This window comes from Macaca mulatta, chromosome 16, assembly GCF_049350105.2.
Source record: "Macaca mulatta isolate MMU2019108-1 chromosome 16, T2T-MMU8v2.0, whole genome shotgun sequence".
Lineage (NCBI taxonomy): Eukaryota > Metazoa > Chordata > Mammalia > Primates > Cercopithecidae > Macaca > Macaca mulatta.
The window spans coordinates 48092102-48116243 of NC_133421.1; the positions used below are offsets into that span (position 1 = coordinate 48092102).

Here is a 24142-nt window from a genome sequence, read left to right on the forward strand (position 1 = left end):
AGAGGTCGGGAGTGTTTGCTCAAGCTGTAACCCTACTACTTTGGGAGGCCAAGGCAGGAGGGTTGCTTGAGCTCACGAGTTCAAGACCAGCTGAGGCAAAATAATAAGACCTCGTCTCTACTAAAATTCAAAAACAATTGGCAGGGCATGGTGGCTCATGCTTGTAGTCCCAGCTACTGGAGGGCTGACGTGGGAGGATCACTTGCGCCCAGGAGGTTGAGGCTGCAGTGAGTCCTAATCATGCCACTGCACTCTAGCTGGGCAACAGAACCTGTCTCACAAAATCAAAAGAAAGAAAATATTCAGAGCGGGCATGGAGGCTCAAACCTATAATCCCAGCCACTTTGGCAGGCTGAGGTGGGTGGATCACTTGAGATCAGGAGTTCAAGACCAGCCTGGCCGCCATGGTAAAACCCCATCTCTACCAAAAATACAAAAATGAGCCAGGTATGGTGGCACATGCCTATACTTGTAGCTACTTGGGAGGCTGGGGCATGAAAATCACTTGAACCTGGGAGGCAGAGGTTGCAGTGAACTGAGATGGCCCCACTGTACTCCAGCCTGGGCAACAGAGTGAGAACCTGTCTAAAACAAAACAAAAACAAAATATGCCAAAAAATAATGGAGGCTACCTCTGAACCAAACACATACAGGTCTTTTTTTTTTTCTTGTCATCATTCCCTAAACAATACAGTGTAACAGCCATTTACACAGCATTTACACTGTATTAGGCATTGTAAGTAATCTAGAGATAACAGGAGGCTCTGCTTAGGTTACATGCAAATACTACACTATTTTATATAAGAAACATGAGCATCCTTGGATTTCGGTAACTGCAAGGGGTCCTAGAACCAATCCCCCACAGACACCAAGGGACTCCTGTCCCTCAAAGAGCCATATAAGCTAACCAGCACAACAACAAAACAAAAAAACTTAAAATTCCACCTAATCAACTTCACCCTGTTTCATACAATTCCATCCTTCCTGCTGCAAGATAAATACAGTATTTAGAGACATTGAAGCATTTCACATTGTACAACAGTACTGGATAGTATAATGCTTCCTGTTTATTTTAGCGTAATTTTTAACCCAATAGAATTAAATATGCATTAGATTGCTTTTTATTTCACTCTGTAGTAAATATTTTTTCATAGATGTCAACAGGGAAAAGTGTTCTATTGTTATAGTTAGTAAGAAATCCCGATATAAACATTTAAAAGAGCTTCTCTACTAGAGGAAAATCTTTTCAACAGAAGACCCTGCTTCAAACAAAACAAGGCTACTAGTTAAAGGGCCACTGAGGTTGGGGTGGGGGGTGGGAAACAAAGGGAAAATATGTTTAAACTGAGGTCCTAGTGAAAAACCAAAAACATTACCAAAAAAACCCCACATACACACAAAAACTATTAAAACTAAGAATTAAATCTACCCATCAAAAAAAAGTAAACATAAAGTAAGTCTAGGGGCTTATGTTTTAACTGCACATAGTAAGCACTTCACAGTTGTCAGCAATTTCTTAAGAATCATACATGGTTCTATACACAACCTCGAAATGGCAACATTATTAAGTTTTAATACATATAAGCAAAAGTATACAAACATTTCCTAAACAACCAAACCAAAACAAACAAAAGTCTGGACTTCATACGATGCAGTCCAAGTTTCTCTGAGAAAATGCAAGTTTCTGATGCAAGACAACATGCAGAAAATTAAAACAAAACGTATGAGGCAGAAAAGGAGTTATTACGCATATACAAATCATTTTTTAAAAGATATTTTTTAAACCAGGCGTGGTGATGTCTGCTTGTAATCCCAGCTACTTGGGAGGCTGAGGTGGGAGGATCACTTGAACCCAGATGTTCAAGACACCCTAAGCAACATAGCAAGACGCCTACCTAAAAAAAAGCAAAAAAGATCCTAAATTTTTACTACACTCCAAGATAAATTTAGGGTGAATTTTAAAAAGTTAAATACTAGAAATATGAAGTCATAAGTTAGAATTGTTTTTCAGATATATGTAAGAGTAAAAATGTAAAACTTCAGAAGTGAAACAGAAACACAATTGGAAGATCTGACTTATATACAAATTTTTAACTCATACACGTTAAAAGCAGCAATACAAAACAAATAGCAATGTTAAACTAACTGGAGAAAATACTTGCAGCAAATTAGTGAAATAGCTGATTAAATTCAAGGTACTTATTAAATTCTACACAATAATTTTTTCTTTTTAAGAGACAGATTCTTGCTCTGTCACCCAGGCTGGAGTGCAGTAATCATAACTCCCTGCAGCCTTGAACTCCCTGGCTCAAGTGATTCTCCTGCCTCAGCCTCTCAAGCAGCTAGGACTACATGCACTTGCCACCATGCTCAGCTAATTTCAAAAAATATTTTGTAAAGACAGCGTCTCACTACGTTGCCTAGGCTACTCTCGAACTCTTGCCTCAAGCAATCCTCCCACCTTGGCCTCCCAAACTCCTGGGATCACAGGTGTGAGCCAGCGTGCACAGCCTACAAAATAATTTTTTTTTTTTTGAGACAGTTTCACTCTTGTTGCTCAGGCTGGATTGCAATGGCCCGGTCTCAGCTCACTGCAACCTCCACCTCCTGGGTTCAAGCAATTCTCCTGTCTCAGCCTCTAGCCAGAAACTTAAAGAAAAAAATTATAAAATTTTTTTTTTTTAATTTAAATGTTTAGGCTGGGCGCGGTGGCTCAAGCCTGTAATCCCAGCACTTTGGGAGGCCGAGACAGGCGGATCACGAGGTCAGGAGATCGAGACCATCCTGGCGAATATGGTGAAACCCCGTCTCTACTAAAAAATACAAAAAACTAGCCGGGCGCGGTGGCGGGCGCCTGTAGTCCCCGCTACTCGGGAAGGCTGAGGCAGGAGAATGGCGTAAACCTGGGAGGCGGAGCTTGCAGTGAGCTGAGATCCGGCCACTGCACTCCAGCCTGGGCGACAGAGCGAGACTCCGTCTCAAAAAAAAAAAAAAAAAAAAAAATTTTAAATGTTTAAACAAACACATCTTTAAGAACTAAAATGATGACAACAACAAAGGACAAAAGACAATGAAATAATGAGGAAATACAACTACCAAAAATGGGAAAGGTTCTACTTTGATACCAATCCAAAAAAATACCAATTAAAACAAGCTATCATTTTAGATTATCCAATTAGCAAAGAATTTTTTGCAAATGATAATACCAAATGGTGAAAGGGTTTTAGTAAATTAACACTCAGATTCCACTTTCAAAAAATTATTTGAGGCCAGATACAGTGGCTCACGCCTGTAATCCCAACAGTTTGGGAGGCCGAGGCGGGTGGATCACTTGAAGTCAGAAGTTCAAGACCAGCATGGGCAATATGGCAAAACCCTGTCTCTACAAAAAAATACAAAAAAAGTTAGCTGGGTATGGTGGTGCCCACCTGTAATCCCAGTCACTCAGGAGGCTGAGGTAGAAGGATCCCTTAAGCCCGAGAGGTCGAGGCTGCAGTGAGTTGTGATCACATCACTATACTCCAGCCTGAGTGACAGAGTGAAATGCTCCTGTCTCAAAAAAAAAAAAAAAGAAAAGAGAAAAAAATACATTTTGAGCAGCAAGGTGTGGTGGCTCAATGCCTGTAATCCCAGCAACTGGGAGGCTGAGGCAAGAGTGTCCCTTGAGGCCAGGAGTTTGGGATCAGCCTGAGCAACATAGCAAGATTCCATATCTAAAAAAATTAAAAGCAGCTAGGCATGGTGGCTCATGCCTATAATCCCAGCACTTTGAGAGGCCAAGGCTGGAAGATCACTTGAGACCAGGAGTTTGAGACTATCCTGGACAACACAGTGAGACCCCCATCTCTACAATAAAAATTAAAAATGTGGCCAGGCACAGTGGCTCACTCCTGTAATCCCAGCACTATGGGAAGTTGAGGTGGGAAGACTGCTTGAGACCAGGAGTTCAAGATCAGCTTGGGCAATATGGCGAGACCTTGTCTCTACAAAAACCTTAAAAACAAAATTAGCCAAGCATGGTGACATGCACCGGTAGTCCCAGCTACTCAGAAGGCTGAGGCAGGAGAATCTCACTTGAGCTGGGAAGCGGAAGTCGCAGTGAGCCGAGATTGCACCAGTGCACTCCAGCCTATGTGACAGAGCAAGACCATCTTGGAAGAGGAGGGAGGGGAGAGGAGGGGAGGGGAGGGAGGGAGAGAGAGAGAGAGAGAGAAAGAAAGAAAAAAGTATAAAAGCTAAGAGCTCTTAAAAATTAAAAAGAGCAGAAAACCAAAGATCAATAGAAAAATTGGAAGATCATGTTGAAGCAATCTCCCAAAAAGTAGTAAAATAACAAAGATGAAAAAATGTGGCTAAGGTGGGAGGATCACTTGAGACCAGGAGTTCAAGATCAGCCTGGGCAACATAGCAAGAACCTGTCTCTATTATATGTAATTTTAAAACTAAAAAGCCTATTAAAAAAAGAAGAAAAAAGTAAGAAAAAATTAGCCAGGCGTGGTGGCTCACACCTGTAATCTCAGCACTTTGGGAGGCTGAGGTGGGCGGATCACGAGATCAAGAGATTGAGATCATCCTGGCTAACACGGTGAAACCCCGTCTCTACCAAAAATATAAAAAAAAAAATTAGCCAGGTGTGGTGGCAGGCGCCTGTAGTCCCAGCTACTTTGGAGGCTGAGGCAGGAGAATGGTGTGATCCCGGGAGGTGGAGCTTGCAGTGAGCCAAGATCGTATCACTGCACTCTAACCTGAGCAAAGAGTGAGACTCCATCTCAAAAAAACAAAAAGAAAAAAGAAAAATTTGAAGATCCATCCAGGAAGTCTAACATCCAAACAAAGAAGTTTCAGAAAAAAGAAAATGTAAAAGGAAAATTATTAAATAACTAAAGAAAATTTCCCAGAACTGAAGGACATTGGCCTTACATTACAGGAACCCATTTATACATGCAAAAAGATGAAAACAGAGCCATACCAAAGGGTATCATAAGCCAGGTACAGTGCCTTACACCTATAATCCAAGCACTTTGAGAGCTGAGGTGGGAGAATCGCTTGAACCCAGGAGTTCAACACCAGTCTGGGCAACACAGTGAGACTCCCATCTCTACAAAACAAAACAAAACAAAAAATTAGCTAGGTATAGTGGCACACACCTGTAGTCCCAGCTACTTAGGAGGCTGAGGTGACAGGATTGCTGGGGCCCAGGAGGTAGAAGCTGCAGTAAGCCATGACTGCACCACCGCACTCCAACCTAGACAACAGAGCAAGACCCTGTCTCTAAATAAATTAATTAATTTAATCAAGGGCATCATTGTGAAATTCCAGAATATCTACAAACTTCTAGAAACAAAAACAAATAACAGTGCAAAAATCAGAATGGTACTGGATACCTCAACAGCAACATGAGAAGCTAGGTTAAAAATGAAGCAATACCTTTTTAAAACTCTGAAGAAAAATGATTTCTAACTTAAAATTAACTCAGAAAAATGGTATTTCCAGACTTATGAATCTCAAAATGAATTACCTCACAAAAACGCTTTCTCAAAAAGTTCTTGGAGGAAATCATCTACCAAAATGAGATACAATGTAGAAAGCAGAAGGTAGGGAATACAGACAACAAACAACGTAGTACAGGAGAATCCCCAAGATAAAGTTAAGGAAATTCATAGGAGTCTAACTATGGGACAGATTCAGAGTCCAAACAGTCCAGTTTGAAGCCAGTAAAAAGGACACATGAGACATTAGAAGAAGAAACCACTAATAACTTATAGTCTTGAAAGGAGATGTAGGCAAGTGACAGTGTTTAGGGTTGAATTAGTGATAAACACTTAGAATACTAAGCAAACACAAATAAAATCACAGTCATTAGCTCCAAGGAAAACAAACATTGTGCTAGAAAAGTAATCAAAACTTACTACCTAATTTCAGCTGTGAATCCTATGCATATGCTTATAAGAAGGTAAACATTTAACAGTTATCTAACTAAAATTACCATATAACTATTGCAGTAGGATGAAGTAACAGGGAGAGGGGAAGGGGAAGTGGCTAAGATGGAAGGAAGGGAGAGACAACTAAATTCTCATGCTCAGAAGAGGGAAGTCAACAGATAATGCTAAAACTGAAAAATCAAGACCAAATACCAAAGATCAACTAAAAGAATATAAAGTGGTCTCCTCTAAGAGAAAGAAAATGCCAAGGAAGATTAGGGAGCTGGTTATCATTTAACAAATCCTGTTCAAGCTATTTAACACTTTAAACTATAGTCATGTATCACAAATGACGGGAATGCATCGTTAGGTGATTTCGTCACTGTGCAGACATCAGCGTGCTTACACAAACTTAGACGGTACAGCCTACTACACACCTAGGCTATATGGGATGGCCTAGCACTCCTAGGCTACAAACCTATACAGCACATCACTGTACTGAATATTGGAGGCAACTGTAACATAGTATTTGTGTACCTAAATATATCTAAACATAGAAAAGGTACAGTAAAAATGTAGTCTAAAAGATAAAAAATGTCCAGGTATGGTGGCTCACGCCTGTAATCCCAGAACTTTGGAAGACCAAGGTGGGAGAATCACTTGAGGCTAGTCTGGACAACACAGTAAGACTCCGCTCTCTACATTTAAAAAAAAAAAAAAATTTGCCAGGCTTGGTGGCATGTGCCTCCAAGCTACTAAGGACATCGAGGCAGGAGGATAACTTGAGCCCTTGAGTCCAAGAGGTCCAGGCTGCAGTGAGCTATGATTATACGACTCCAGGCTCAGAGTGAGATCCTGTCTTTAAAAAAAAAAAAGAGAAAGAGATTTAAAAAATGGTTCACCTAGGCTGGGCTTGGTGACTCACACCTACAATCTCAGAGCTTTGGGAGGCCAAGGCAGGAGGACTTGAGCCCCGGAGTTCAAGAATAGCCTGGCTAACATAGCAAGGTCTCTACAAAACATAAAAAACAAAAAATCACCCAGGTGTGGTGGCATGCACCTGTAGTCCCAGCTACTCTACAGGCTCAGGTGGGAGGATAGCTAGAGGCTAAAGTGGGAGAGAATCTCTTGAGCCCAGGAGCTTGAGGCTACAGTAAGCCATGATCACGCCACTTCAATCTACTGTGTGACTGAATAAGACCCTGTCTCAAGACAAAAAATAATTAAAAAAAAAAAAAAGGTACACCTATATAGGGCACTTACCATGAATAGAGCTTGCAGGATGAGAAGTTGTTCTGGGTGAGTCAGTGAGAGACATGGGGTGAGTGAATGTCAAAGGCCTAGCCCTAGGACATTACCATGGAGCACTGCAGTAGATTTTATAAACACTGTGCAATTCGGCTACACCAAATTTACTAATTTTTTCTTCAATAACAAATTAATTGTAGCTTACTGGGTTTTTGTTTTTTGTTTTTTGTTTTTTTTTTTGAGACCGAATCTTGCTTTGTCACCCAGGCTGGAGTGCAGTGGCACGATCTTGGCTCACTGCCACCTGTACCTCCGGGGTTCAAGCAATTCTCATGCCTCAGAGTTAGCCTCCTGAGTAGCTAGGATTACAGGCGTGCACCACCACAACTGGCTAATTTTTGCATATTTTAGGAGAGACAGGGTTTCGCCATGTTAGCCAGGCTGGTGTCAAACTCCTGGCCTCAAATGATCCACCTGCCTTGTCCTCCCAGAGTGCTGGGTTACAAGCGTGAGCCACCAGGCCAAGCCAGCTTACTGTAACTTTTTTAATTCATAAACTTTTAAATGTAATTTGTTGACTCTTATAATAACTTACCTTAAAACACATTGTGCAGTGTCCAAAAATATTTTTTCTTTATATCTTTATTCTACAAGTTTTTACTATTCATGTTTTATTTTCCTTTTTAAGCTTTCTTGTTAAAAATGAAGACACACATTTTGGGAGGCCGAGGTGGGCGTATCATCTGAGGTCAGGAGTTCGAGTCCAACCTGGCCAACATGGCAAAACCCCGTCTCTACTAAAAATACAAAAATTAGCTGGACGTGGTGGCATGCACCTGTAATCCCAGCTATTTGGGAGGCTGAAGCAGGAGAATCGCTTGAACCGGGGAGGCGGAGGTTGCAGGGAGCAGAGATCACGCAACTTCACTCTAGCCTCGGGGACAGAGCAAGACTCTGTCTCCAAAAGAAAAAAAAAACAGACAGACATAAACACATACCTTAGCCTAGGCCTACACAGCATCAAGATCATCAATATCACTGTCTTCCACCTTCACATATTGTCCTACTGGAAAGTCTTCAGGGCAGTAATACACATGGAGCTGTCATCTTCTATGACAGTAATGCCTTCTTCTGAAATACCTCCTAAAGGACTTGCCTAAGGCTATTACAGTTAAGTTTTGTTTTGTTTTTTTTTTTTGAGACAGAGTCTTACTCTGTCTCCCAGGCTGGAAGAGTGCAGCAGAGTGATCAAGGCTCACCCCAGCCTGAACCTCCTAAGCTCAAGTGATCCTACCACTTCAGCCTCCTGAGTAGCTAGGACCACAGGTGCGTGCCTAATTTTTGTATTTTTTGTAGAGACAGGTTTTCACCATGTTGCCCAGACTGGTCTCAAACTCCCGGGCTCAAGCAACTCACCCACCTTGGCCTCCCAAAATGCTGGGATTACAGGTGTGAGCCACCACATTCAGCCAATTTTTATTTAAATAAATAGAAGGAGTATACTCTAAAATAATGATTAAAGGTATAATATAGTAAATGACTATATAAAAAAAGCAAAAAGCAAAAAAAAGTAAATGGCTACAATGTCACTAAGCAACAGGAATTTTTCAGCTCTACTATAATCTTATGGGATCGCAGTTGTGTATGCAGTCCCTTGTTAACCAAAACATCATTATGCAGCACATGACTGTATAGGTATGTATAACATTGATAGAAACAGACACCTCAGAAAAAACAAGATGCCAAATGTTATGTGTATTATGATTAAAACAATACTAAACATTAATTTGAAAAAAGAGTAAGAGCAAATAATTAGATGTGTTTGGTGATAGGATCATAAGTGAAATGTTCTCCCTTTATTTTCCAATATCTTAGTAATCTTGTTATATTGTTTTGTGTAATATTTAAATAAGTTTTACAAAAGTGCTGTTGGTGGCTGGTGGTTGATATTCCTGTTTGTCTTTGTTTACGAAGCTCCCTCCTCTGTGGATACCACGCTGCTTCTTACCCTATATATCTATAATCAACTGTGAGAGCGTATTTAATATTTTGACAAAAATTTTTAAAGGTCACACAGAACAATTGTAATTTTTTCCACTGATTATTATGATCCCTTTGAATAGTCTCAGCTAGCATGTCATTTTTACAGTCCCATACTACTATGCAAATTGAGAAATGACTACATATAATATAGATTTACTCTCTATCTTAGTAATTTTAATCTTTATCATTGAGTGCTTAAAGGAACATCTACAATGCACCATAAACCATATAGCAGACTGTTAGGATTTTCACTATAAAACCAAACACATCATATATACACACCCATTAAGTGTACAACCAATACATACTAGATTATCTCTTTAGTTAACACTATTTTTCCTTTTTCTGGTGTTTTGTTGTTGTTTGTTTTTGGAGTCTTGCACTGTTGCCCAGGCTGGAGTGCAGTGCGCGATCTTGGCTCACTGCAACTTCCACCTCCTGGGTTCAAGTGATTCTCCTGCCTTAGTCTTCCCAAGTAGCTAGGACTACAGGCGCACGCCACCATGCCCAGCTAATTTTTCTTGTATTTTTAGTAGAGACGAGGATTCACCATGTTGGCCAGGGTGGTCTCGAACTCTTGACCTCAGGTGATCTGCCCGTCTCAGCCTCCCAAAGAGCTGGGATTACAGGCGTGAGCCACTATGCCCGGCCAAATCTTTAATTTCTAAACTAATTTGGAAAGACAGAAAAATTCCTATCTTCCTATGTATGTAATCAAAACACAGTAGTAAAAATATTCATTGCATTTTTACTGTCACTCAGTCTTTTGCCAATTATAATCTAATTTTTTTTAGTTTTTATTTTTAGAGATGGGGTCTCACTCCTGTCGCCCAGGCTGGAATGCAGTGGCACAATCATAGCTCACTGCAGCCTCAAATTTCTGAACTCAAGATATCCTCCAGTCTAAGCTTCCCAAGGAGCTGGGATTACAAATGCAAGCCACTGAGCCCAACTATAATCCGACTTTTTATTTTTATATCTAATTATTATGTAATTTCATATATAATTACACTATATTTTATGAAAAGTAAGTTTCTAAGATGAAGAAAATCTAACCCCTTCCATGAGTTCCAGTATCTTATTGTAACTACACTAAGCTACAATAATAGCTTAATACTAAACATTGTTTCTTCAACCTAAGGAAGCTGATTTTTAAAAATAATAAACATTAATTTTAAACACACTATTAAAGTATTGATAATCAAACAAGGACACTCAATGAAACAACGTTTGAATTTTGGCAAAGTTTTTTCTTTTTTTTTTTTCCATTTTTTTTTTTCTTTTTGTGAGACAGAGTCTCACTCTGTCACTCAGGCTGGAGTGCAGTGAGGCAATCTTGGCTCATTGCAACCTCCACCTCCCGGATGCAAGCAATTCTCCTGCCTTAGCCTCCCAAGTAGCTTGGATAACAGGTGCCTGCTACCACGCCCAGCTAATTTTTGTATTTTGGCAGAGACAGGGTTTCACCACGTTGGCCAGGCTGGTCTCGAACTCCTGACTTCAGGTGATCTGCCTGACTCCGCCTCCCAAAGTGTTGGGATTAGAAGGTTGAGCCACCACAGCTGGTACGAATTTTGGGAAAAATTTTTCATACTAACACATTGGCATATCAGTTATTAGTCGGATAAAAGTTTTCTTCCACATATGAAGTTATAAAATGCCACTGCCCCGAGATAAAATCTTCTGAAGAGTTATTAGATGAATGGCTGACATCGAATAAAAATGCACAAAGAACATTGCCATAACAAACTTTTGATATTCAAAGGGCTACATTTGAGGGGTACCCAAAAGAAACCTCTTTTAGCCAATATTTACATCCCTCTTAAAATCACCTACTACTCTCTCTATGTATGCCCATTATGATAGGGTATCTTTTGAGAACCTGCCTCCAGAAATAAAGTCTTCAAAAAGTTTAGACCAGGCACGGTGGTTCACGCCTGTAATCACAGCACTTTGGGAGGCAAAGGCAGGAGGATCTCTTGAGGCCAAGAGTTTGAGACCAGTGTGGGCAACAGAGCAAGACCCCATCTCTACAAAAAATAATAAAAATAAGTTTTTAAAGTTTAAAAATACAGCATTTCATTTTAAAAACTGCCTAGAAAAGCAGATTTTAAAACAAATAAATGTTACTTGCATCACTAAATACCCCCCTAACCTTCAAACAGTCTCTACTCCAATAACACGCATAACAAATAAAGCCTAGGCCCTTATAGCAATTGGGTTAAGAAAGGTTAAATTTCAGAATTCATAAAGATCGGAGGCATTTCTCATTCTTACAGTAGAGACTACCTGCTGTCTGTGTACATGCTTACAATAATAAAGGCCAACCTTTTATTAATGTTTGCTAATAAATATCCTTCTGACTTTCCATTCCAGCTAAGATTTGATAATATGGTTGACTCTTCTGTGTTTTCATCACAAGCAGCACTGTTACAGATATCATTTCCTCTTAATTTTACCCACAGGCTGTTTAAATCATTTGGAAAATTATTTTCAAAGGACTCTATCTGGGGAGGTCTTTTGGGTTTTAGAGTAGGCTTCTTTCTACTCTGGTTTTCCACAGCTGTGGGGTCAATCTATCAGAATTTCGTGGTTGTATCCTTTGCACAATCTGTAACATTGTTTAAGTTCAAAACTACATACATTATTTCATCAAAATTAAAAACTTTTAGGTATTAAAAGATCCTATCAAGACCATGAAAGACAACGCACAGATATTAATATATCTGCAACCCACAGAAATATTTGGGAGAAACTATTTGTAAATCACATATCTGATGTGAGAATAACATCCAGAATGTATAAAGAACTACAACTCAACAACAAAAAAGCACACATCTCAATTCAAAAATGGGCAAAGGATTGAATAGACATTTCTCAAAAAAAGACATACAAATGACCAATAGCACATAAAAAGATGCTCATTAGCATTAGCCATTAGGGAACTAAAAATCAAAATCACAGTAATACCATGTCACACCCATTAGAATGGATGCTTATTAATTGAAAGAAAACAGAAAATAACAAGTATTGGATAGAGAATATGGAGAAAATGGAAGGAGTACTTGTGCATTGCTGGTGGAAATATAAAATGGTACAGAAGCTGTGGAAACCAGTTTAGCTGTTCCTCAAAAGGTTAAATATAGAATTACCATATGACCCAGCAATTCCATTCCTAGGTTTATACCCAAAAGAAGTGAAAGCAGGACTCAAACAGATATTTGTACACCAACGTTCACAGCAACATTATTCAAAATAGCCAAAAGGTGACAACAACCCAAACATGTCCCATCAACAGATGGATGTACAAACAAGATGTAGTATATACAAATTATTCAGCCAAAAAAAGAAATTAAATTCTGCTATGTACTACAACATGGATAAACCTTGAAAACATTATCCTAAGTGAAATAAGATAGGAAAGGTCAAATATTTTATGATTCTACTTACATGAAGTAGGCGAATTCATAAAAACAGAAAGTAGAGTAGAGGTTGGCAGGGACTGGGGAAAAAAAGGGATACAGAATTTCTGTTTGGGATGATGAACAACTTCTGGAAATGGATAGTGGTGATGGTTATACAATATTGTGAATGTACTTCATGCCACTAATTGTACACTTAATAGTTCAAATGGTAAATGGTATGTTATATATATATTACCACAATAAAAATAAAATAAATTGGCAAAGCCAGGGGAAGGTAGGGGAGAGCTATGTATATACCTGAGTTTGTGAAGATCAGACAAAAATTCACATGAACTATTTTGAAAGTGTTTTACAATAATCCTAATAAGACATAGCTGAAAATATAATACTGATCATGACTAAGCCATACTCCTATTACAGTCAGAAATCATAATTTAGTACAATTTTTTGCTTTCTCAAAGATACGAGAAAAAGCTGCATACATGTATTTGTGTATTAGAAAAATATACCTTTTAGTAAGGGTTTCACAGCAATGCAAATGTCAAAGTAGCACTAGCACAAATTAAGGCAAATAGTTTTTTAACTATTAGGAGATAACTGTGAAGGACTTGGTAAATGTGAAAACTTTGAAAAGCTGAAAAATCCATCTGTAGTATTTTGACTTCACTCACATAGGGAAATGCACAAACATCTACTACATTCCAGATATAGGGACTCAGGATACTAAGATAAACAGAAAAAGTCTACCGTTTCAGTTTAGCTTATCCCTGCCAGGATCACAAGAGGCACTAGTTAAGAACAGACATTTTGGGGGCATTTTCAAATTCTCAAACCGACACAAATACATGAGATGAGCAAAAGTCTTCTAAATTACACTGTAACCTACAATTGTCTATCTTCTAATAAATTCTTCTAACATATAGAGAACTGCTGTGTAGTGCAGTTCTCTAAACTTCCAAATTAGGAGTTTGAAATATGAGCCACATGTTACTTAACATTCAGAAGACATATAAATGAAAGCAAAAGGTTATGGCTTAAAAGAAAACTAAATAAGAAATAACTATTGATTTTTAAATAGCAATATATCACAATCATAGACACACCAATAACTGTAACCATATGGTTCTCTCAATCATCAAGCATATGCTAAACACCTATTTGTGCTTAAAACAGTCCAATGTGGTTTTTAAAAAAGGTTACTCTTCAAGCAGCTTTCAATCTAGTTGGGAGAGTAAATTAATACACATAAAACATGTTTTATTTACGTACATATGTATGTAAAAATACTCAAATACAAAGGATGCAAATGTAAGAATTCAAGGGAGATAAATAAATTCAGGAAAGCTCCAAAGAAGGTAAGATTTAGGCAAAGACCAGAAGGATAGACAGAATTGAAAGGGAATGAAACCTTCATAATCTAACTTCATCTTGCCTTTCCAACACATTGTACAATACAAAATTATTAGGATAAAAGCAGTCTATGACCATACCAACCTGAACATGCCCAATCTCATCTGATCTCGGAATAATAAATAAATTAGAAAAAAGGCTGAGTGCGGTGGCTCATGCCTGTAATCCCAGCACTTTGGGAGGTCGAGGTGGGTGGATCTCTTGAACTCAAGAGTTCAAGACCAGCCTGGGCAACACAGCAAAACCCAGTCTCTACAAAAAACACAAAAATTAATGGGGCATAGTGGTGCACACCTGTAGTCCCAGCTACTAGGGAAGCTGAAATAGGAGAACTGCTTGACCCTGGGAGGTTGAGGCTGCAGTAAGCAGTGAATGTGCCACTGCACTCCAGCCTGGGTGGCATAAAAAAGTCATTCCAGATAAGAGAAACCACAGAAATATGAAATAAGAAGAGCATACTAATTAGCCCACTTAGTGCTTATTGTAAAGAGGTTAAATATTTTACACAGGAATACATGTCAAATTATATAAATTACATGGGAGAAAAAAGGCTCCAAAAATTGCATGGAATTTTGACATGACTTTACAATGTACTCTATTCATACCCACTACTCATTTGCTATTTGAGAGAAATGTCTCAGAACCAGTTAAACCAAGGCTCACCTTCAAAACCAGGTGGGCACCCAAATTATAACACAAATTAGAAATTTGTGCTTGTCCTTGCATATAAGGCTGTTTCATTTTTCCTTCATATTTACTACTGATTGCTTCATGGATTCAGATAATTTTAGGGCCAGGAGGCATTATTTATAACCCAAATTTTACATGTTTACATTCCTGAAACATTTGAGTATTTGCACAAATGTCATGAGACAAACAAAATCTACTCTGTAGAAAACAGTTTACCAGACTATTACTGGTAGTTGTATTCTGTCAGCTTTCTCCTTTAAGGAGAACGCACAGCACTAGGTAGTCCCATTTATTATGTCATTTTAATAAGGCCAGGTACTGTAGCCCACACATGTAATCCCAGCACTTTGAGAGGTCAAGGCCAGAAGATTGCCTGAGTTCAGAAGTTCAAGACCAGTATGGGAAAAAACAGTGAGATTCCCGTCACTACAACAAAATAAAAAAATTAGCCAGGTGTGATGACGCACATCTGGAGTCCCAGATACTTGGGAGGCTGAGATGGAAGGACTGAATGAGCGCAAGAAGTAGAGGCTGCAGTGAGCCATGATTGCACAACTGCACTCCAGCTAGGGTGACAGAAGGAGACCCTGTCTCCAAAAAAAAAAAAAGGTCTTTATCTGTTCCTTGGACTATTTGCCTCCTACTCCTCCAATTCATTCTTTATATGTCCAATAAAATAATCTTTGAAATGCACCTCTAGTCATTTTACTCAGATGTTCTTCTTCAGTGGAAGGTACCTATGCCCTATGGTTTGAAGTCAGTTGTTTCAGCATGGCAAGCCCTAGTAGTTTCTATGATTTGGACCCTGTCTGAACACTGTGTACCCTTGCAAATGTTGCTTTCTAGATCTTGAAATGCTCTGCTTCTCCACAGGTTCCCCTTAGTATCTCTCCTCTTACATAAACTGCACAAATCTTACTATATAGCTTGACTGAATTTTTAGGGATGCATCCAAGAAATTATCATGCAAAATTAAAATACAGAACATTTCCAGCACCCCAGTAGGCTCTCTCCTGTTCTCTCCCAGTGTCAATACCAACCCTCAGAGGTCACCACTATTCTTTCAACACAAATTAGTTTTGCCTATTTTTGAACCTCATATATACAGAGTAATGCAGTCTTTACTTTTTTTGTGTGTATGTGTGCATGGTGAACTCATTTTTAAGACCAAATTTTATGCATCTTCTCTGTGTAGAAAATCCTGACAAGATTATTAGTGTCTTGAAATTAGGGCCAGTATATGATTTTTATTTCCAGAGGCTGGCATACTGAATAACCTCACCAACAAACTGGCACATATCTTTCTCCTTGAACTACCTGCCTTGCTAGATCCTTATCTGTCAAAACTAAGCCCAGATGTCAAGTTCTCTCAGAGGCCTCAGCCAGTCAGCACAGTGGCTCATGCCTATAATCCCAATGCTTTAGGAGGCTGAGGCTTGAGGACAGGATTTTGAGACCAGCCTGGGCAACATAGTGTGGCTTCGTCTCTGCAAAATTTTTAAAAAATTAGCCAGGTGGGCCGGGTGCGGTGGCTCAAGCCTGTAATCCCAGCACTTTGGGAGGCCGAGACGGGCGGATCACGAGGTCAGGAGATCGAGAGACGATCCCGGCTAACACGGTGAAACCCCGTCTCTACTAAAAAATACAAAAAAACTAGCCGGGCGAGGTGGTGGGCGCCTGTAGTCCCAGCTACTCGGGAGGCTGAGGCAGGAGAACGGCGTAAACCCGGGAGGCGGAGCTTGCAGTGAGCTGAGATCCGGCCACTGCACTCCAGCCTGGGTGACAGAGCAAGACTCCGTCTCAAAAAAAAAAAAAAAAAAAATTAGCCAGGTGTAGTGGTGCACACCTGTAGTCCCCACTATTTGGGAGGCCCGAACCACCATGCCCAGCTAACAGTACCATTTTCATAACAAGCCCTGTATTCCCACCTGATTCTAAACTATGTGTATATACCATTGTAATAAAAACAAAAACCAAAAGACTAAGAAAAGAGGGAGGGAAGCATCAGCCATGGAACATAGGAGAAAAAGAGTCTTAGACCAAGAAAAAAAAAGTTAATCATAAAATTTAATTTAAAAGCACCTGGATTATTTAGAACCAAGATAGAGCTCTGTGTGTTGAATTTTATATAACTCTGTAAAACACTTTAAGCAAATAACTTTCCAACTCTAACTTCACATACAGCAGTAGGATAATACCTGTCATCATAAATGAAAAGTACATGAAGGTCATCATATAAAAATGATTATTTCATATAAAAATTAATATAAAATTATTAAATTTTATATATACCCAAAGGAAATTCTCAAGTGTTCATAAATACAATACTTACCCCATACTAATCTCTCAGGAATTTATTTACCAGCTTCAAGTATTTGAACTAAACAGACAAAACTACGTAATATAATTAAGACTTTATTTTTAACTATCATTTAAAACTTTAAGCACAGGCTGGGTGTGGTGGCTCATGCCTGTAATCTCAGCACTTTGGGAGGCCAAGGCAGGTGGATCACAAGGTCAAGAAATCAAGACCATCCTGGCCAACATGGTGAAATCCCACCTCTATTAAAAATACAAAAATTAGCTGGGCGTGGTGGCTTGTGCCTGTAGTCCCAGCTACTCAGGAGGCTGAAGCAGGAGAATTGCTTGAACCCAGGAGGCAGAGGTTGCAGTGAGCCGAGGTCGCACCACCTGCACTGCAGTCTGGGAAGAGAGACAGACATCGTCTCAAAAAAAAAAAAAAAAAAAAAAAAAAACTTTAAGCACAAACTTTTTAAAAGCTGCTGAAAGGAAAAGAAATTTTGAGGTGGATACATTTAGTATAACTTGATCCCTGTCTTTATTTTTTACCCCCCAACCTTACAAACATGAAAGCTCTCCACATCTTCTCTCCATCATTTATACATTTATACATTCATCTAGACATCCAATATTTACTGAGCACTTAAAATACATTAGACACTGCACCTATCCTGACACTGGGGACTCAGCAACAGACCTGACAATAAACATGATAATTACATATTATGACAAAGGCTGTACACAAACTGTTCAGAATATTGCACAATAGTGATAGACAAATACCACTTCATATGAGGTGATAAAAGAAGGCATCCTTGAGGCCATCTGAGCTGTGGGCATCAGATACGAGAATGAGCCAGACATGTAAAAATTCGTAGTCTTTCCAGGATGACAGAAAGTGGCAAATGCAAAGGCTGCAAGCCAGAACAGGTTCCAAGAACAAGAAGATGGCTAGTGTAGCTAGTGTATAGGAGGCAAGGGGTAAATTACTACAACTGAGGTTGGAGTTTTAAGTAGGAACCAAATTATTTACAGCCTTGTAGACCATTATAAAGACTACATTTTTAAAAATTAATTATAGACTTTAAAGAAAGGAATAACAAGATCTGATTTGGATTTTAAGAATACACTGACTGTGGGAAACTACTGCAGTGTCTTGGAGCAAAAGATGGCAGTGGGGACTAAAGTGCAGGCAATTAAGCAGAAGCTAACAGACTAAACTGAATACCAAACTAATAAAACTTGGTGACAGATTCTAACTGGAGATAAGGGGATATGGTCAGAAATGAGAGAAAGGGAGAAACTGAGGATATCTCTAGATTTTTCAGTATAGTACTTGGGTTGCAATAGTGATGCCATTTGCTGTCATGGGAAAGACTAGTGGAGGCCTATCTTGATAGAAGGATCCTTTCCATAATGGAATCTCTCCAGACCCTTTCACAAGTCATTACCAAAAGGCAACCACAGCAAATGTTAAAAGGCTTTTGCCACAGGATAAGATGCTGGGACAACCAAGCTTCTTTATAGAAATGAAAGACACTGGAGAACTTCCTCTATAAAATCTCATTTTAGCATAGTTTTGCTTTTAATGCAGTCCAGTGTCTAGTATCCCAAGAAACATGTTATAGGCAAGGTTTCAAAACATCAGTTCTCCTTAATCTTATACACGAGATGGCGAAGAGCTTAAGAATTCCCTAGGCCAGGCGCGGTGGCTCACGCTTGTAATGCCAGCACTTTGGGAGGCCGAGGCAGGCGGATCACCTGAGGTCGGGAGTTGGAGAACAGCCTGACCAACACGGAGAAACCCCATCTCTAGTAAAAATACAAAATTAGTCGGGCATGGTAGCACCGTGCTTGTAATCCCAGCTACTTGGGGGACTGAGGCAGGAGAATTGCTTGAATCGGGGAGGTGGAGGTTGCAGTGAGCCAAGATTACGCCACTGCACTCTAACCTGGGTGACAGAGCAAGACTCTGTCTCAAAAATAAATACATAGGCCGGGCACAGTGGCTCATGCCTGTAATCTCAGCACTTTGGGAGGCCAACATAGGTGGATTGAGGTCAGGAGTTCGAGACCAGCCTGGCCAACATAGTAAAACCCTGTCTCTACTAAAAATACAAAAATGAGCCGGGCATGGTGGTAGGTGCCTGTAATCCTAGCTACTCGGGAGGCTGACGCATGAGAATAGCTTGAACCCGGGAGGCGGAGGCTGCAGTGAGCCAAGATAGTGCCACTTGCACTCTAGCCTGGGCGACAGAGACTCAGTCTCAAAAAAAAAAAAAAAAAAAAAGAAAAAGAAATAAATAAAAACAAATTAAAAAGAGCCTTATGTTAATGAATACTAAATCCCTAATAAAGAGGGGTGTTAATGGAAGGCCTTGAATACTGGTCATCTTTGAATAGATATGTCTTAGGATAGATTGCTGACTATAAAGGAAAATTCTCTTCTATTGCTGCATATCTCACGCACACACAACACAAAAGAAACAAACAGAAAGAACAATAAACACTTGAAAAGCTAGTTTTTATCAGGCTTTTGTATCAATAATTAACTACATACCTCTAACTTCCAAGAGTTCATTATTATTAAATGAGACGACTTATTGGAATGCAGAAAAGACATGAAATTGCTCAACTTAAACACAAATATGTCATGAGGCCCAGAAAGCAAAAGCAGAGGCATAAACAAGCTCTCAAAAGAGAAGCCATGCTTCCTGGATACAGTATGAAAAGAACTGTCAGTCCCACCTTAATCTTCTCAGTACACTATCCAACTACTAATTTTTAGTCCATAAATTTAAAAAAATCCCTCCACCACTGCAGCTGTTTAACATTAAAGCTTCTAATTCAAACTCTCAGTATTACTCCAGTGCTGCAAAAACAGATTTTTCTATAGTGACAACAAAAATAATAACTTCTCTAACTTTTCCAGTGATCCAAGTATATAATCAAGTGTCAAAAATCTTCCCTTTCTCATCCTGAGAAAATATCTGGCTATTGGTTGGGCATCACAATCCCAACTCTAACTTCCTTACACATCTTTCTGGAAGGCAACTCTGAGTGCTGTCACTGTAAAGTCTCACTAAGCACAAAGAGAGACAATGAACAAGAAAAAACAAACAAGAGCTGTCCAGTTTGGTAAATGCGGAGCTCACTAACCAGCAAGTGATGTCACCTCATTTTGCTCATCCCCCCAAATCCAGAGTTCATCAATATATTTATCTCCTCTTTGTCAGTGACACACCAAACTTATGAACTGAAGATTAGTGAGGTGAAAACAGTGAAATTAGTGAAACCATGAGATCTGTGAAAACAGCACCTTTGTAACCACTCAGGTGACTATATAAGCAGACTAATTAAAAACTGCCCCATTTTCTCCTTTACAAATAGTCAGATCTGGCTAGGTATACTTTTAAAAGGCTTAAATGAAACCAACAATTCCAAACTAATGCTAGAAAGTTCACTGGTGAATTTTAAAAATTCATAGGAAGGTAAAATAAGTGCTTTAATAAGGGAGATAAATACTGCATCCCAGAAGGTACTGACTGTGAAATTCAATTTCCATGTATAGAATGATACATTATGCTAAACCAGCTAACATCACATCATAGGTAGCATAAATGTAATGAAATTTTAAGATTAATACTGAGAAATTGGAAAACAAAATCTTAGTTGGGAGTCATTGTTTTAAAGCCTCTTAGATTTGGTGGATAAGCAAAATGTAAAGTACTAAATTGTCAACTGTTACATGCTTAATTATTCCACTAGTAAACACAACTACCTGTAAGTGACTATATTGAGCATACACTATGAGCATAGTGCTAGTGGCCCTTCCAGGCCATCAGAGAAACCATACACACTCTATATTTCCATAGCACTTTCTCCTATAGCACTGCAGCACTTATTATACCATAAGCTGATCATTTATAAATGATATGCATATATACTACTTTTGAACATATTATGTGCATTATTAAACATATATAAGTTAGAACTATAAACAGAATTTCTAGTATTTTATTCCCATCCTCTATGAATAGGCTTACATTCTTTGATACAACAGCTTACAGTGAGATTACCTCCCAATAAACCCATCATAAGTTGAAAATACCATTAAGTCAAAAATGTATTTAATACACCAAATCTACTGAACATCATAACTTAGCCTACCTTAAACATGCTTAGAATACTTATATTAGTATAGTGTTGGACAAAATAACACAGTAATGTGTTGAAAAATCTCATGTAATTTATTAGCGTACTGAAATATGGTTATTAATACTATTACGGTTATTAATACTAAATATTAATACTGTACTGAAATATGATTTCTACTGAACACATATAGCTTTTGCACCATTGTAAAGTTAAATTGTAAGTCAGGGATTGTCTATATACACTTAGTGGAGATCACTGAACCAAGCTATATGATCCTAGAGAGAGGGGTCTTGGTTATCCATTTCCTTAGTGCCTAATTCACACCCAGCCTTTAGTAAAAATCTGCTGAATTAGTACCCTAGAATTTAAAGTATAAAAAAAAAAAATCTGCTGAATTAATGAGCAAAAGGACATTTTAAAATATGAATCCATAACATAACTTTTTGACACACTATAGTTCACTCAGCTACTAAGCGCAATATAAATGCCAGATTTTAAAGAAAGGAATTAGAAGAAATTCACCCACTGTATTTTATTACTACAATTTAAAAGTTAAGAATCATTTTAATTCAGCTGATTCTTATACACACACACACACACACACACACACACACACATCACCTTATAATCCTGTTTCCAGAAAGACGAAAGTAAGGACAGAGGAGCAGATAAGACAGAAGAATTAAAAAACTGGTAAAGATTTTTAAGATGTCTTAGAGTTCTAAAAGGATCTAAAATGCAACTCATCTTTCACTGAGTGTTTTTTGAATGCTGTGTTCCACACATTTAAAATACACTTTTAAGAATACACAAGACACAAACTTAGATGCAACAAGGAGGTGAAATAAAGAGATGAAGAACATGCTGCTCAAATTTCCAGTATCCGCGAAGTACAAGTATGATTCCTTAGAAAACACACGTAATACAAACAACAGTCAAGGCTTTCCTGGTGTTTTACTCAAGATATTGAAGAAAGATATATTCAAGCCAAAAGATAAAAGTTACCACTAATACATCTCCCTACCAGTGTTTAAATGTACACTTTCAGAAAATGTTAAGGTTTAGATAACTGACAAACAGTCTAGCTAAAATAGCGTGCAAAAACCAATCTTCCTAATTTCTAGGTGCTTCTAAAATGTAACTGAAGTCACTAGACTGCCCTTCCACTCAGGCCCAGTGTTATCTGTCATTAACATAACACTTTGTTTCCAAGGCCCCACTTTGCAAGATAAACTGCCTGCAATTCCATGTTTGTATGTGGTAATATATGCCTATTTTTTAAATACTACCTAATCGCATCTAGGCATTATTTAGCGTTCAATAATTTTAAGTAAAGCCAAGGAGACAAGTATTTCAGTAGTTTTGTCAAGCTTGTTTTGCACACACTGGACTAATGTGTGTTTGTCAAATCCTATCTACCCGTACCCCCATTCATTTTACAAAATATAAACAAGTAGATGAAACCAATGAATGCAGGTTTTAGCAACTATTTATATTATTCAAGTGCCCAAAAGAGGTTCCAAGCCATTTTTAGCTCTATCAAAAGCTTCTGGGACCAGCCACGCCTATAATCCCAGCACTTTGGGAGGCCGAGGCTGGTGGATCACCTGTGGTTGAGAGTTCAAGACCATCCTGGCTAACATGATGAAACCCCGTCTCCATTAAAAATACAAAAAATCAGCCAGGCGTGGTGGCATGTGCCTGTAGTCCCAGCTACTGGGGAGGCTGAGGCAGGAGAATGGCTTGAACCCGGAGGCGGAGGCTGCAGTGAGCTGAGATCACACCACTGCACTCCAGCTCAGGAGACAGACTGAGACTCCGTCTCAAAAAAAAAAAAAAAAAAAAAAAAAAGCTTCATAAACTCTTTCTGTAATCTTAAATTCTATATTAAAGTCTGACATTTACTAAACAGTACCATGCTTAAAGAAGGGGGCTTCTGTTTTACATTTAGAAATACAATTTTATCAACTTGCTGCTCTCTTTTGCTTTAATTTTCCTCTAAAGCAAACTGGTAAAACATAAATTCATTCCAATAGTTACAAATAAGCTCTTAACAAATATTTTGCTATCTCTTCAAATACATGTGTTTTAAAATTCAACAGACAGACACTGTATAAGAAATTGAACAAAAACCTTCCAGTCAGATCAGTTTAAAACGCAATTAACTTCATTTGTATTTACAAACGTACAATCCTAGTTTGAAAGGAGATTAAGCAGGCTAGAGCTGAATACAAGTTTAATTTTAGAATTTCTCAATGCCAGGTACATCACTAGTATTCACACCCTCAAACTTAAGAAACACTTCTGAACCTTGAAGCTGTAAATCAGTTTGACTAATGTCCTCTTTCATACCATGTAAGCCATTGCCTAATTGACGCCAGACCTGTCAGGCTCAACAGCATCCCGGAAATGACTAGCCTACTAGAGCTGGAAACACATCAAGAATTTGGACTATTTCTCATATTGGGGCAGAGAAAAAAGTTCAAGTGAGATTCTCCATAAAAACAATCATTATACTGTTCCACAGGGGGAAAAAAAAAAAAGAAAGACATAAAAGGCATATTTGTGTTATTCTGGTAAATCCACCACCACCAATACATCTCAATTCTGTATCTTGCGGTCAGGTGATGGTCAACTGAACTTATCCCTCTTCTTCCTATATACGAACAAGAGTTCCCTTCTCAAGCCTCATTTTGAATACATGTCTTTTAATCTAATTTCCATTTTATATCCTTAGCTACTAAAACCACCTGGAGCATGGCTGATTTCTTGACTTGGAAACCTGTTAACAATAATGCCTAATCTCCTTAATGTTTTTTCACTTCTTACCAAGAATATCCATTAAATGTCTAAAAGAAATACAAGCATGCACAGATCTACACACACTGAAATCCCAGTCATGAAAAATTAAGACATTCCAGCCATAAACTGTGCAACAGACACTTC

At 38.6% G+C, this 24142-nt stretch overlaps 1 protein-coding gene and 1 long non-coding RNA gene across 6 annotated transcripts in view; both read right to left on the minus strand.

The window, feature by feature from the left end:
- The window catches only part of USP32 (ubiquitin specific peptidase 32), a 220997-nt gene that overhangs the window by 195670 nt on the left and 1185 nt on the right, over positions 1-24142 (minus strand). The gene's annotated exons all lie outside the window — the stretch shown is intronic.
- Positions 7839-16559, minus strand: LOC144335480 (uncharacterized). Its single transcript, XR_013406362.1, has 2 exons — positions 14304-16559; positions 7839-7966 (listed from the first exon to the last, which is right to left on the minus strand). It is a non-coding gene; the product is annotated as an uncharacterized LOC144335480 (long non-coding RNA).